Here is a 14,188-nt window from a genome sequence, read left to right as displayed (position 1 = left end):
GCTGATGTAGCTGCTACGAGGAAGTGTTGGCGAAAATAAATAATTTAAGAAGCAGCCCATTGTTTAATGCAGCAGTGGCCAAAAAGCATGAATCATCGGCCAAGAAAGAGGGAGAGGGCGCTAGCCGGGCAGAAAGAGAGGGGGCTAGGCCCAGAGAAAGAGAGAGGGGGAGTGTGAGACAAGTGCAAAGGCATCCACAACAGAGAAACGGAGAAGAACGGGTATCCAATGAAGGAATGTGGCCACGCAACAAACAAATGAGAGAATAAAACTCTCTCAAATAACTTAACTTCCACAATATTTTCACCACTCTACCAGTAAAGAGAGAAAAAGAGAGTGCCTAGGTGGGGGGTTGTGAGAAAGAGAGGGCACCACACATGAGGGCATCGCATATTTTGGTGCTCTATTTTAAATTATTAATGAGCGGCTTGTTCAGTTATTAAAAGCCTGGGAATATCACAGAGTTCTCCCCGAAAGAGAAGCCTTCTCTCTCTGTCTCACCCCCTCTCTTTCTCCCTTTCTCTGGGCAATTCCCCAGCGAGCGGATTTTTGGAATAACAGGAGCCAAGCAAGAAGCTCAAATTCCCCAAAAATAAAGAATTTGATTAGGTTTAGCCCTCGGTTTATTGGGCTTTGTTGGCAATAAAAAAAGGTAAGAACTGTTTAATGTCTATAAAAAAAGGATACAGCTATAGTGGATAATACACTTAGGGATAGGTTAGTTTTTTATAAAGTGGGTCTGTTTAGTTTGAGAACTACTGATTAAATTGATGCTTAATTTAATGAGAAAGTAAGCCAACTTAAGCTTTATGATCTTTCATTTATTAGCTTAACCATTTAGCTTATTATGGCATTTGTGTTTATAATCATAAAAAATTTTAGCAAACTGAATTTGTTTTTAAAAAACTTTATGATCAACAATTGATTCACATTTAAAAGTAAGTTACTAAAAAAAACTCATTCATTCCAACAGCCTAGACTCTTTTATAATAGAAATACAATTTATTTAGATTAGTTACCCCTTTCGGGACCCCTATATCTTTTACCATTTTTCATTTCGCAATACTTTTTTCCCCCAAAACACATCGGAAGTCTTGTAAACATGTCAAACCCTAGCGGCTAGCCATTTTCCACACCCTCGGCGCAGGAACCCTTATCATGAGCTTGCCGCAAAAAATATCAATCATTTCCACCGAGCTGACTTTTCACGCAGGTTTTTCCCCCTCTCCACCCCCGCCGTCCATTTCAATTACCCGAAACCAGGCTAATTTGCATTTGGATCGCCCTGAGGCCTGAAAAACCGTACCGCAAAAACCGCACCTGGAAAAACTTTTGCGGCTGCCATGCGAGGAAAAATATATTTTGTAGTCATGGTGTTCTCTTCTTGTTGTTTGGGCCCCGAAAGTGTTGCATTTGTTTAGGCCGGCGAGACACGCACTCCCCCGGTTCGAGGAGTCCTCCTCGATTTCCACCAGGAAAAGGCCTCCTCCTGCCCTGGTTTTTCCCCCCACCCCAGTGACTTTTCCCCCGGGTGACCAAAACCAAAGGACGGAGCAACAGTCACCACCGGCTGAGCAAACAACAGTAGGCTAAAAATTGCGTGTGAAATGGTTTTAACTTTTGCTTTTTATCTCCGCTGTTGCAATGGCACGTGAGGGTCCTTCGGCGTGGGTCCTTAGAAGTTACGCATACGCCGTGTTAACCGATTCATGCCGCCAGTTACCAGTTTATTCTGCTTTTTATTGTATATGCCCTGAACTGGAAAGTTTTCCCAGCACTGAGGAAATCTACATCAGATATAGGGGTTCTTAACTGAACTGAATTTGTCAAGATAGTACTGAAATATTTTATATTTTGGTATGTGGCTGATATTAGTTATATATATAATAGTAATACAATTTGTTTTAAAAAGTTCAATGACATTATGACTAATTGAAATGAACAACACACATAACAAAAAATATTATATCTTCTACAGTTAAAATTACAATTCTATAAAAAATACAGTAAATAAATAAATATAATATTTATTTAGTATTTGGCTGATATTGGTTAGTATATGTTTTTTTATAACATATGTTGTTATGAAAAGTTTTTTGAACTTATGACTAAGTGAAGGACAACTCACATAATTAAAAATATCTTCCACATTTTAAATTACAGTTCCATAAAAGGTTTATTACTATATCATTTATTTCTGCCACAAAACGGCATTGTAAATCTTAAATAAAATTTCTCCCAGTGCACCTGCGTGTTCTCAGACAGCTTTTCTAGCTTTCTCCCCACTTCTCATCTGGCGTAACTCAACAAAAAGTAAATCTTCTTTTTCCCTGTTGTTTTAGTTGACATTTTATTTCTTACTTTGCGTAGGTAAATTTAATGGAAAACGACGTGCCCTTCCACCATTTCCTGTCATGCTGCACAAACTTTCAGAATGCGAAATGAATTTATTTGAAATGAAACGGATTAGGGACACAAGAAAAATAGACTCCTTCGATAAACGAGAATGACCAATCAATTCGGAATTGGGGGCGTGAGTTTGTCAGGGGGCGGGGCAAATGGACCGGCCAACTTAATTGACTTTTGAAGTGACTAACCATCAATCCTGGACCCGAAAAACCCCCCAAAACATCACATGAGGAACCCATAAAATCATTTAAATAATAAATGCTGCTAAAAGTTTGTTCGGGGTAGCTTAGCATGTAATCAAAGTTGGGCTAATGAAAACATTTGCAAAATGTTTGCCCCAAATTTCCCCTGTTCGTCTCGTTCCACTCTCATTTTATGTGTATGTGGGTCCATAAAATCAATAAACTTAAATAACTACAAATAACTGAGAAATTGGGCCACAGCCCAAATGCAATTACCTCCCGAGTAATCCTCCCTTTCCACAGGATTTTGTGGACTACGAGATGAGCTGCAATTTCCACACGTTCGACTTTCTATTTTATATAGCATCCTCGATATACACAAACATATTTGCTAATGAGATGGATTAAGGACCAAAAAGTTGTGCACAAAGTTGAACGGACGTTCTGCCTCCCCAAAAAAAAAGAAGAAAAACCGCAATAATAATTCATGTTTATGTCAGCCAAATAAATATGCTAAATAATGTTTGCTTGTGTTTGTTGTGGTTTAGTTTTGGCTTTGCGGCAGATGAGGAAGGAAATTGACAATTTCCTGTGGGGAGAGTTTCAGCGTAGGGCTATAAATCGGATTTAAATGTGTGTGGGAAATAAATAAACCAATTAAAGGCATCGGATTGGATTAAAAACGTACGGATATGAACAAAAAAGATTGGGATAACTAATTTACATTTTAATAGGGATTTTAAATATTGTTTTTGTCTATATAGGAGGGGAATTTATTCCCTATAAATATTGATTTAATCCCCCTTGACAAAGTAACTAGTTTGTTTTGTAGTTAAATATACTAATCCCCATTGAAAAGAAGGTTTTTAATATTATAGTTTAAAACTTCCCACACTCCCTGAAACCCATAAAATCCGCTCAACCTCAAGATTATTAAAATATTATTACATATTAACCAATTAAAGGCATCGAATAGGATTAAAAACCCACGAATATGAACATAAAAGGTTGGGAATAGTAATTAAAATTTGATTAAGGGATTAAAGTATAGTTTTTGTATACATAGAAGGAAGAGCTATACCCTATAAATATAAGTTTAATTCCCCTTGACAAAGTGTACATTTTGTTTTGTAAATTAATATACTAAAGCACATTAAAAATGAAGTGTTAAATATTATAGTTCAAAACTTCACACACTCCCTGGAACCCATAAAGTCCCGACACCCTCAAGATCATTAAAACCCAGCAACTCAATCGGAGGGATAATTAAAAATCCCCCTCGACAAAGTCGGTTTATAATGTCATAACATTCCGAACTCTCCATATATTCCGCACATGGATTTCCTGCCCTCGATTCCTTTGCCAACAGCCGTCTCTAACATTTCCCTCTTGAATAAACCAATCGACCATGAACTGCCCCTCCTTCAAAGGCCCCCTAAGCCCCCTTTTCCCCATCCTATATACACATATAGGCGAGAATGCCCCTCCACATATTCCGGCAATCAACAATGAGCGAAGCACAAACTTCCGGTCTCACTTTCATTCAATTCTGCCCTGCACTTTTATTGCAATAAAAAAAAGCAGCAAAAACAAACGGAAAAAATCGCATAAAATGCAAAACGTTCTCGGTTCCACTAAAAAGGTCTATAAACATTTTGAGTCATCAACTTGGTTTTTTTTCCGCCGCGAGAAGAGTGAGAACCAATTTACAGCTCTGCCCAAAAAGAAAACAAAATTAAAGCAAACAAACAGCACGCACAAGCATTTAATGGAGGCCAGAAACGAGGGAAAATCGCATCTGATGATGATGGAAAAATAGGAAAAATAGGAGGAGGAACCTCAACACACATGTGTGTGAGTTTTGCAGCGAATCGAATTGGAATAAAATGGGGAAAAACGGAAATCATTTGCCGTGGAAAGTGGCAAATGTCTCAAGTGCTTTAATTGCCCGCAATCCGACAGATAGTTCTCATTACACAAAAAGCTAATTTGAGGGCACAACTCTCAAGTGGAATTAAATATATAATAATAATGGAGGTGGAGAAGTGCTTGATGAATGTCTCAAGTGCTTCAATTGATGGGTCATTTTTTATAAATAAAAGTATAGTAAATGCTGCATAAAACAAAAACTATTTTTAAATAAATCGTTGAATAAATATTGAAATAAAATATTCCATCGCTATCTGTAAAATACCATTACTAAAAATGGTACACCCTGAAATTTCCATAACATTCATTTCCATATAAATTGCCTAAAAACTAATTAAGTAACAAATATTCCCCACACTTTTTGGTTCCCGAAATCTAAAACCCCAAATTTTGTATAATTTTGTTAGACAAGCAAACACAAAGTTTGCGAGGGATTTTTAAGTTGAAAATGTTTTATATAATTTAATTGCCTGCAAAGATCTGCAAACATAATTTTGCCAAACTAATTTGACGGGCAACTTTGTCTTGCAGACTAGTGTAAAGTAAAGTTTAGTTCACTTTAAAATTTGCATAATTAGACAAAAGAGTTTGGCCAGAGAGTTGGGCTGAGTCAAAGTCCTTGCAAGGAAATGAACTTCCTTTTTAACTATCTATCTACCCCTTTTTTCCCTCCTCTTCAAACATTTTCCATTTCGCATTCTGTTTATTTTGCGATTGAAGATGCAACTTTTGTGGCTCACAAATCTTTTTTGTTTCTTGTGGGTTTTTCGGCAGGGAGAACTGCAGTTATTTATTTATTTATTTGGCTTTTTGTTCGGTCTTTCAGCTCAGCCAAGAGCAAAACTTGGCCGGCTGCAGAAATTATGTATTTCTCGAGTTATGAAATTTATTAGCCTCAAATGCTACATTCCCATATTTCTCTAGTTTTAATTGGAAGTTGCTGCACAACATTAAATTTTCTTAAAACAGCCATTTCTCGGAATATCTTGTGTGTGTTTGCTTTGCTTTGTCGTTTTATTCTGATTAATGGATATGCGGGAACAAAACCCAAACATTTCGAGAGTTTTTGTTGAGGAGGGGATTTCGAACAGCGGGAGTTCGCATAGTTTTGATGTTATTTGAGTTTTCAGGTTGATTAAGTCCCCTTTAGAAAATGTTCGACTCGGATTTAATTAAGTTATTTCAGGTTAATTACAAAGCAAACTTTGAGGTGATGTCATCAATGCAGAGCCATTGATTTAATTTGAGCAGGCCACTTGAATTCATTTGGCAGGCAGTTCGTTTGTCAGAAGTTAATTAAGCAACCGACCGAAGATGAAGAACGTACGTGTAAGTAAATTCTTCATTTTCCTTCATGCAGAGCAGGGAATTTCATCTCAATGGCCAGGAACAATGAAAAAAAAACCTGTGGAAAAATGAAATAAAAACAGGACATGCAACCATGGCAATCCTGCTGGCAGGCGGTGAGCAAATTAAAACGCTTCGCAATGCACAAAAGGGTTAAATGGCTTAAGCGGTGGCCAAATGGGCGGTGGGCGGTGGGCCGAGGGCTTGGAGGGGGCGTGGCCATTGTAAAGGCCAATAAAACTACGTGAGTAATGTGGCAAATGGCGGCAGTCGAGCGAGTTGCAGGTCAAAAATTGATTGAAGCAAAATGGGAAAATTGATATAGCAAAGGGAAGTGCCAGGAATAATTTCAAGAAAAATATGCAGAGAAAAGTACACAGAAAAAAATGCACAGCTCTTTAGTATGATTAAAATGAATATAAATTATTCTAAGAGTGATTTGAACTGCTCTAATTTTGGGAAAACAAGTCCTTTGTTTCTTTTAAGAGGGGAAATATTCTTGAAAAATAGTACCTTTAAACAATGCTAAGCTTGTTTGATATTTAGAAAACTCTCCAGATAATATGCCTCAAAAATGTTTTAATTATGAAACACATCTTAGTCCTGTTCAGCCAAACTTGAGCTTATAAATCTTCTATCATTTCAGCATAGAGAAAGCAACATCAACTATAAATATTTAATTTTCTTTCCCTGCAGATTAAAAGCCCCCAAGCAGTTGGAAAAGCGAGAACAAGACAACGCCAACTGCCCAACACTTTATGTGTGTGCGATACCGAACTGAGCCCACGTGGCGTATGAGTGACGTGAATTTATGTAAGCTGTCCGAGGCAGGAAAAGCGGGGCGAAAGGCGGAGGAAAACTGCTTAACTTGCCACACGTTCTAATCAGTGAATGCAACTGCAAACATTTTGTTTGCCTGCCTTTGCTGCCCAAAGTTACTTCACCCGGGGAGCGTGGAGAGTGCCAAACCGGTTTCAGTTGCAGTTGTTCACCTTCAGCGTCCTTTAAGCCAGTCAAACGAGAGTGACAGGGGGCAAAGGGGGGTTGTAAAGGGGGTTTCAGGGGGCAATGGGTGATATGCGGACAGGGGGAGGGACAGCAGCCATCAGCCCAGCCAATGTTGCATGCCACACAGACCCAAACCAAAGTAAGCCAACACACAACTCACAAAACGAACCAAACAACCGACAACTGGGAACTGCAGAACCGAACCAAAACAACAACGGCGAGAACAACAAAAATATACCCAACGAGAAGAACAACAAGAAGTGTTTGGAATGCACAATTGAAATTGAGATTTATGTGGCCATCAGAGATACCGTGTAAATTTACTTAGGTAGGTCCAGGAAGCCAAAAGAGGGCTACGAATTTAGGGGGCATTTTTGCTTTGAAATATTTATAGATCCTTTTTAAAGAAATATTTTTTTGTAGCTGTATATTTCCAAAAAAAAAAAAAATAAATAAATGGGATAGTTCTATAAAGAAAAACATTTTTTTCATATTTAAAATATATTGTAAAAGTTACTTAACATTAAAGACAATATTTTAAAAAAGCATAATGAATCGTTTTTAAGAAATATTTCTTAAAAGTTGTATATATTTAAAAAAAAAAATAAAATAAAAAAAAATGGCATAGTTCTATAAGGAAAATCATTTCGTTCATATGAAAAAAATATAATAAAAGTTACTTAACATTTAAGACCATATTTAAAGAATATTAATGTATTTTTCCAGAGAATTAACCAGATAATTTTGATTAAATATATATATGATCTTTCTTTATGTTAAGATTTGTACAAAGCCCATTTTAGATGAACATTATTCTTAGAAAACAACAAAGGTAATGCAAGGCATCTACTTTCAGATAAGATTTAAACTTGATAAATAAATTACTAGTGACACCTCTGACTGCACATGTATTTTTTATTTCTTCTGTAAAACACCCTCTTCCCAACTGATGTCACCCCCCCAAAAATGCAGCTACCCTGGAAGTCACAAATCAGCGACTGCATTGGCCAAATGCTTGGCATGCTGCTGCTGTTGGTAACTGCTGGCGCACAGCTTGGAAAACTCACAGCTTGGGGGGAAAACCGGGGTCGGAAAATGGGGAAAATGGTTGGAGGCACAGCTGGGAATCACTATGTATGTGGGTAAACCAGTTGAATGGCAGGCGGCTGGCGATTCTCATTCCGCTTCCAATTCCAAACTCCCAAATCGGTGACACAACAACAATAAAGCACTCTAGTTGGTTGATGGAAAAGCGGAAAAGCGGGTGGCCAGGTGGGTGGTGGAAATGCAGAGGTACAACGTCGGCAATTACAATTCAATTAATGCGCTTAGTGCAATTCTTCTTCGCCTTCTTTTCTGCATTCTTCGCCTACTTATGCCCACTTATACTTTTTCGCCGTATAGTAAACACATGATAAGAAGCAGGAAAATTGCTCAAGGAGAATGAGGTGGTGGAAAAGGGGGAGGAAAAGGCTGGGTGAGTTGGAGTCCAAGAACTTGGAAATTTAATCGCCGCCGCACAAAGTTAAACGACCGCGCAAGTTGCTTAAGACGCAAGGCGCAGACATGGAAAAGTGGGCGGTGGGTGGTGGGAGGAGAGGGCCAGGCGCACTGGGGGCGTGGCATTTGGCAGCCCTCGTTGTAATCAGCTCATGTGTGAGCGTCTTGTTTTTGCCAAGGGGCCAGGAAATTATTAACCCCTCAATAACCATAGCTATGTATTTTTTTAAAATGTTAAAAATCGATTTTTTACATTAAATAATTTATAAATTCAGCTTGTGAGTGCTTTCTTGAGCTAAAAAATAAAATATAATAAAATAAATATTAAGTAAAACATATAATTAAAATGGATCATCGACTTAAACGTTTTTTATAAAATTGATTCAAAACTTTCTAAACTAAGCCAGAAAAGTATAGGTCTCTTACATACACATAACTATATCAGCTGTGTTTAATTATGAAAATACGTTCATATCTTCCTCATTATAAAATACCCTTAACCTAACATATATTTTTGAAAATAAAAATTCCTTATATTTCTCTAAGTAAAGGTTAAGAAATACCACTTCCTACACTCATTTTACCCCTTAACTTCCAGTTTACATTGCATCCTTATAGGTGCCCACATTGCTTACACCTCTTCTTCTTCGTTTTCCCCACGTCATGGGTGTTGTTTTTCAGGTTGTTAAGGGGCGCAGAAAATGTGGAAAGGGGTCTTTGTTCCTACAAGAAAAGGCAGCGATTGCACAATGAACGGTTTTAAATTGCATTTTATTTAATTAAGCTGAAGGCATAAAAGGAGAAATTGAGACGAGGGCGAGTCGAAAAATATTCTTGAGAAGTTTTCCTTATTTTCTTTAAACAAGAGAAGTTCCACAACTTCTTTTGGGTCTGCAGAAGATTTGCTTTGTGGGATCGCTGAATTTGTTTTCGACTGAACAAAAAGTTAATAGGAGAAAGCCAGAATAAAAACTTTGATAGGAACCAGGTAAAGTCAACAATGAATTAACAATGTCTGAAAGGAATCATTGCGAACTCTTTTATTAAAAAAAGTTTATAGCAAGGGAAAACTGTTCAAGAATAAAATAATAGTGCTTGACATTTTTTTTATTAATTGTGGTAACATTATATTACTAGAAAAAGCTTTTATTTTACAATCAAGTGAGTGTGTTATCCAAATTAATTGTGAAAAACTAGGAACTCATAATGACCCTTAAGAGTTATAAAAACCATCTTCATTTATAACTTCTTCTTTAGACCCTCTTCTGTTTTTTTGCTAAGCTAAATCTCACTAATTAGCAAACAAAATCATTTTCTCATCTCAGTTGACACAGGAAAAACTTCACAAAAATGCTCGTTTTGTATTACACTTTAAGCAAATAGAAAAGAGAGCAATGTTTTTATCTTTTTTCCTCTCAAAGGTCGCGTTAGACGAGACGAGTCCCCGAACTAGCATTAAAGTTACATAATAAAAATAATAATAATTATCAACGCCATTGTCAGGACATCACCAGAAGACCAGAAAGCAAAACAAACAGAGAACAGGCGAATAAAAACCATAGAGTAGAGAATAGAAAAGTTAAATGTAGGTGGAGGGTTTCGGATAATAAATGCACGGAGAAAAATGATATATCTTACGATAGATATTTTTAAAAAATAAAGGAGATACGAAAATACTATAGAACTATAAACATAGAATAAAATAAATCCGAATAAGTAGTCTTACAATTATTGGATGAACAAGCAAATTAAAGTTCCATATTTTTCTAGATCATTTTCCTCTGTGCAGCCACTAAAACCAACTTTTCTGTTGTTGGTGTTTGGTGACATGGTCTGAAAGAACAACAACTAGAACAACAGAACCGCCAGCAGTTACACCATTCGCTTGTTGTTGAGGTCCTGGCAAAATCCCCTTTCCAATTTTCGCCCTTTCTCATCTCGCCTGACATTGCTGAGGATGCTGGAGATCCCGATTCTGGATGGCTTCGCCTGCCCATCATCATTGTCATTGTCTCCTGGCAACAGCAACCGGCGAATCAGCCACAATGAGCGGCGCAAATGGCAACCAGGACAATAAAATGTCATAATGAAAGTTTCCTTCTTTTTTTTTAATGGCATAAAAAGAGCGAGAGACGTCATTTCGGAGAGTTATAAATGGGACAGACTAATGGGTTTGTTGACTGGTCTATATGGCGGCTATGACCGACTATTATATGGCGCGTTTGTCTCCTGTTTCTCGGCATGTTTGTCCTTGACAATGGACTCGAAAGGCTTACCAGAATGTATGGTATATTTATGATAGTTGAAGAAGTAGTTGAGTTCAGCCAAGGGATTGATAACTTACCTGAAATAAAAGAAAGGGGAAATATTAAAATAAGTACGAAAATATATTGCTTTATACATAATAAGAGTTATAAAGTGAATTTTTTTTTAGTACACAATATTTTGCACAAACTGTAAAATATTATATATATAAAACAATTATATTTAACAATCTATCAAAAGTCTATAAAAATTAACCAGAAATGTCTTTCATTACAACTCATTAAACTTGAAATATTAATTCTGACTTTTCCATTTAAACCTTTTAATTAACGCCACAACAGCAATCTGTTTCATAAACATATAAACATTTCACTGCATTTCCTTTGTGAATGACAATGGTCTGTCAGCAAAGCATGGAAAGCATTTTATTGCTGAACAAAAATTGGATTACTTAACCCTAATTAGTATTGGCATGACAGTGAGTAACTGAAGCTGCAACTGCTACTGTTAACTGTGAAATTTTCGCAGTTGATTAATAATGAAAAGGCAACCCAAAAGTTTAGTCATGCAACACGACTTGCAGAAGCCTTCTTTCCACAGTTAAGCTTCAGTTTTGGCTCAGTTCGTCTTCGGTTTGGTTTTTCCATCTCGGGTGTTGAGCGCGGAGTCTCAAGTCTGGGACTGCCTTCACATCAATTAGTGGTTTCATGTTGTGCATGACAGGCAAAGTTGCTCTCAAGATTTATATCAAGCATATGTATAACTTCCTCTACGATTCGCAGCTATCTGTTTCAGTACACTTGAACAAATTTAATGGGCCAGAATTATTTTTTAGGTATCGTAGAGCCTTGACACATTTGAACCATTCCATGTTAATATTTTTAGAACTCAGAATTATTATTTTTTAATAATAGTTGCAGAAATCACTAGCGTTTTGAAATCACTTATAAAAGTGCCTGAAAGTAGGCTATAAAAAATAGTGAATTCCTTTGGATTGAATCTATTCAACTTTCGTATTTGAAAAATATAGTGTTGCATACTTTTTGACCCTTTTTAAGTTATTTCAATACCATATCTAGGTTTGTGACACCATTAAGTAAATTTATCCATTCTATGGTACCAAGATTGTTAATTTAAATAGTTTAACGTCTGAAGAATAATCTGGAAACTCTTTTCTACTTTTGGTGGTTTTGTAATGTTCTCCCAATAAATATTTTTCCAGTGTAAAAGTTGCATGTTGCCTCGGCACTCAAGGATTGCATTTTGTGCCTCTGATGAGGCTGTCGTTCATCAACGTCTTTTGGCAAGGAGCGTTCGTCTTCGTCTTCGTCTTCATTTTCATCTTTGGGATCCGTGTTCCGGTTTTTTTTTCTTTTTGTTCTTATTTTCGGAACTCGCAGGTGTTGCTCGCTGTCTGCGATTCCACCTGATAGACAAAGTGTCAAATGAGTAATGCAAATTGCAGGCAAAGGCAGCCAAAGGAGCTGCCAAAGGACCTGCCTGAAACGAAGGGTTATGGAGCAGACATTTGCATATGTAGACCATTGCTTCCTCCTTTTGGCAATTTCTGGGCTCTCGGTGCTCGGTGCTCTGGAGTTTCTGGTTAGTTAGTCAGTCACTTTGGCAGCGTTTTGCAGCTGTCATGCATATGGAAGTAGGTCGTAAATCTCTGCCACTTTCGGCTGGCTGCAACGCTGATTCTGATTCCAGTGCCTTTGCATATTTGATGAATACGAGACGGAGGACGCCCTTTTGATTAATAACTGCAAATTGCCATAATAGTTCACATGATTTGTTCACTCTTCTATTTATGTACATCTGTTGTGTGAGTCATGTGAAAAGGCGAAATATGACGTTTGTATGGTGTGAAAATTAGAAGAAGCTTGAGGCTTGTGATGTGAGTTGGAAAATAAATCAAAGGCTTCACAACTCAGTGAGAGATTTGTGGGAGGTATCGGAAGTCGTTAATAATAGATAAACATTTTTAACAATGCAATTACAAAGGCATATGAAACATTGATAATAGATAAAATTGTTTAACAAGACAATTAAAATGTCATTAAATAAAGATCTATTGCACCCTGCCTAAATTATTTCATTCTGGGTTACCCTACGTTTTAAGGGAAAATGTAGAAAATTATAAAAATATTTATAAAATATATTTTAAGGAATAAGTGAATGTGGTTAGCAAAATCTTTTTTATATTTATCTTGGAATTTCTGAACCATTCTACCCTACTTAAATCTTTTTATTATTTTTCCATTTTGCTCTGTCCATTGTTATCTCACGTTCGTAAAACAATATTAAAATATTACTTTGCCCCATTACCTATTTACTTAAGCATTTTTCCCATAAAAGATTTTGTTTCAGACCATCTGCTTTACGCTCGTCGTTGCTTTAAGCTGCAAAAACTGTGTCAGTTCACTGGTTCAACATTGGCACAATCGACCTACAATCCGCAAAACCTTCAACATCCAGCTCAACCCCAAACCACCACCCATCCATCCTTTCATCCATCCATCCATCCAGCCATTCGGCTTTCTCCTGGCTTGGCAATCATAATTGGTTGGACAATTTGCCTTCGGCAAACATTTACAACATTTTACATGCCGGACGGCTTCCATGACCTCCTCTTTTCGGCCCTCTGCGCTCCCCTTTTGACCCCTCTCGATACTTTTTAATTGAATAAAGTGCACTTTGAACCAGCCAACCCAAAACTGCCCCTGGGCTACACGCCCATCCAACTTGTGACACTTTCATTGTGCAAAATGTCCTGCAAAGGAGTAAAGCGATAGCAAGGCTACAGGGAAAAAAGGATTATAAAATGGATTGTTTATAAATAAATTAAGGATTTTTGTTATATATAAAAATAATTCTTTCACTTAAATTAAGTGTTTTGAAAAAACACCTTTTAAAGTATCTTTTGAATCGAGCAAACACTTTAAGACCAATTTTTATAATATATTAATAAATACTTTTTTAAACGATTTATGTTTCAGCTATAAAAAAGAGCCACAAAACTAAGGAGTCTTTTTAAAAATGTTGTTAAAACCTTTTTTATAATATTTTAAATTTTATATTTAGGTAACATAAAATCCGTTGGTTAATCAAGTGATATTTTTTCCTGTGTAATAAAAGCTGAGACAGAAGGCAGGCCAAATGAAGCATGAGAAGTGAGAGAATCGTGCGACAAGCAATTTTTCTGGTAATAAAAGTGCGCCAATAACCCACTGCACTTTGCACCACTTCGTCCGAAAGCCCTCCCCCTTTTTCTCCCCAGAATGCCCCCTCCTCCTTTCCCTTAAGGCCTCCTCTACACTTGCCACACATAAAAAGCCAAGGAAAAGGAGGCGGTTAGATTGAGTTGTGTGTAGGCCACTCTACTGATGCCCCCAACCCGTATCAACCATTCATTTCTGTTAATTTATTGCCCTGTGATAGCCAAAAATGGCAAAAGGAGGGAAGGGATGAGGGGGCTGTCTTGCCGGGGAGATGGGCGGTGGGCGGTGGGCGGTAGGTGGTGGGCGGGGCTAGTAGAAAGAGGAAGA

General features: G+C 37.2%; 1 protein-coding gene across 2 annotated transcripts in view; it reads right to left on the bottom strand.

Moving 5' to 3' along the window:
* Nucleotides 1-14,188, bottom strand: part of LOC119552843 (cyclin-dependent kinase 14) — a 104,272-nt gene that overhangs the window by 70,559 nt on the left and 19,525 nt on the right. The window lies entirely within an intron of this gene.

Source organism: Drosophila subpulchrella, chromosome 3L (assembly GCF_014743375.2).
Source record: "Drosophila subpulchrella strain 33 F10 #4 breed RU33 chromosome 3L, RU_Dsub_v1.1 Primary Assembly, whole genome shotgun sequence".
In the NCBI taxonomy this organism is placed as follows: Eukaryota; Metazoa; Arthropoda; class Insecta; order Diptera; family Drosophilidae; genus Drosophila; species Drosophila subpulchrella.
The sequence above is the reverse complement of the archived record's forward strand: the minus strand, read 5'-3'. Positions and strand labels throughout refer to the sequence as shown.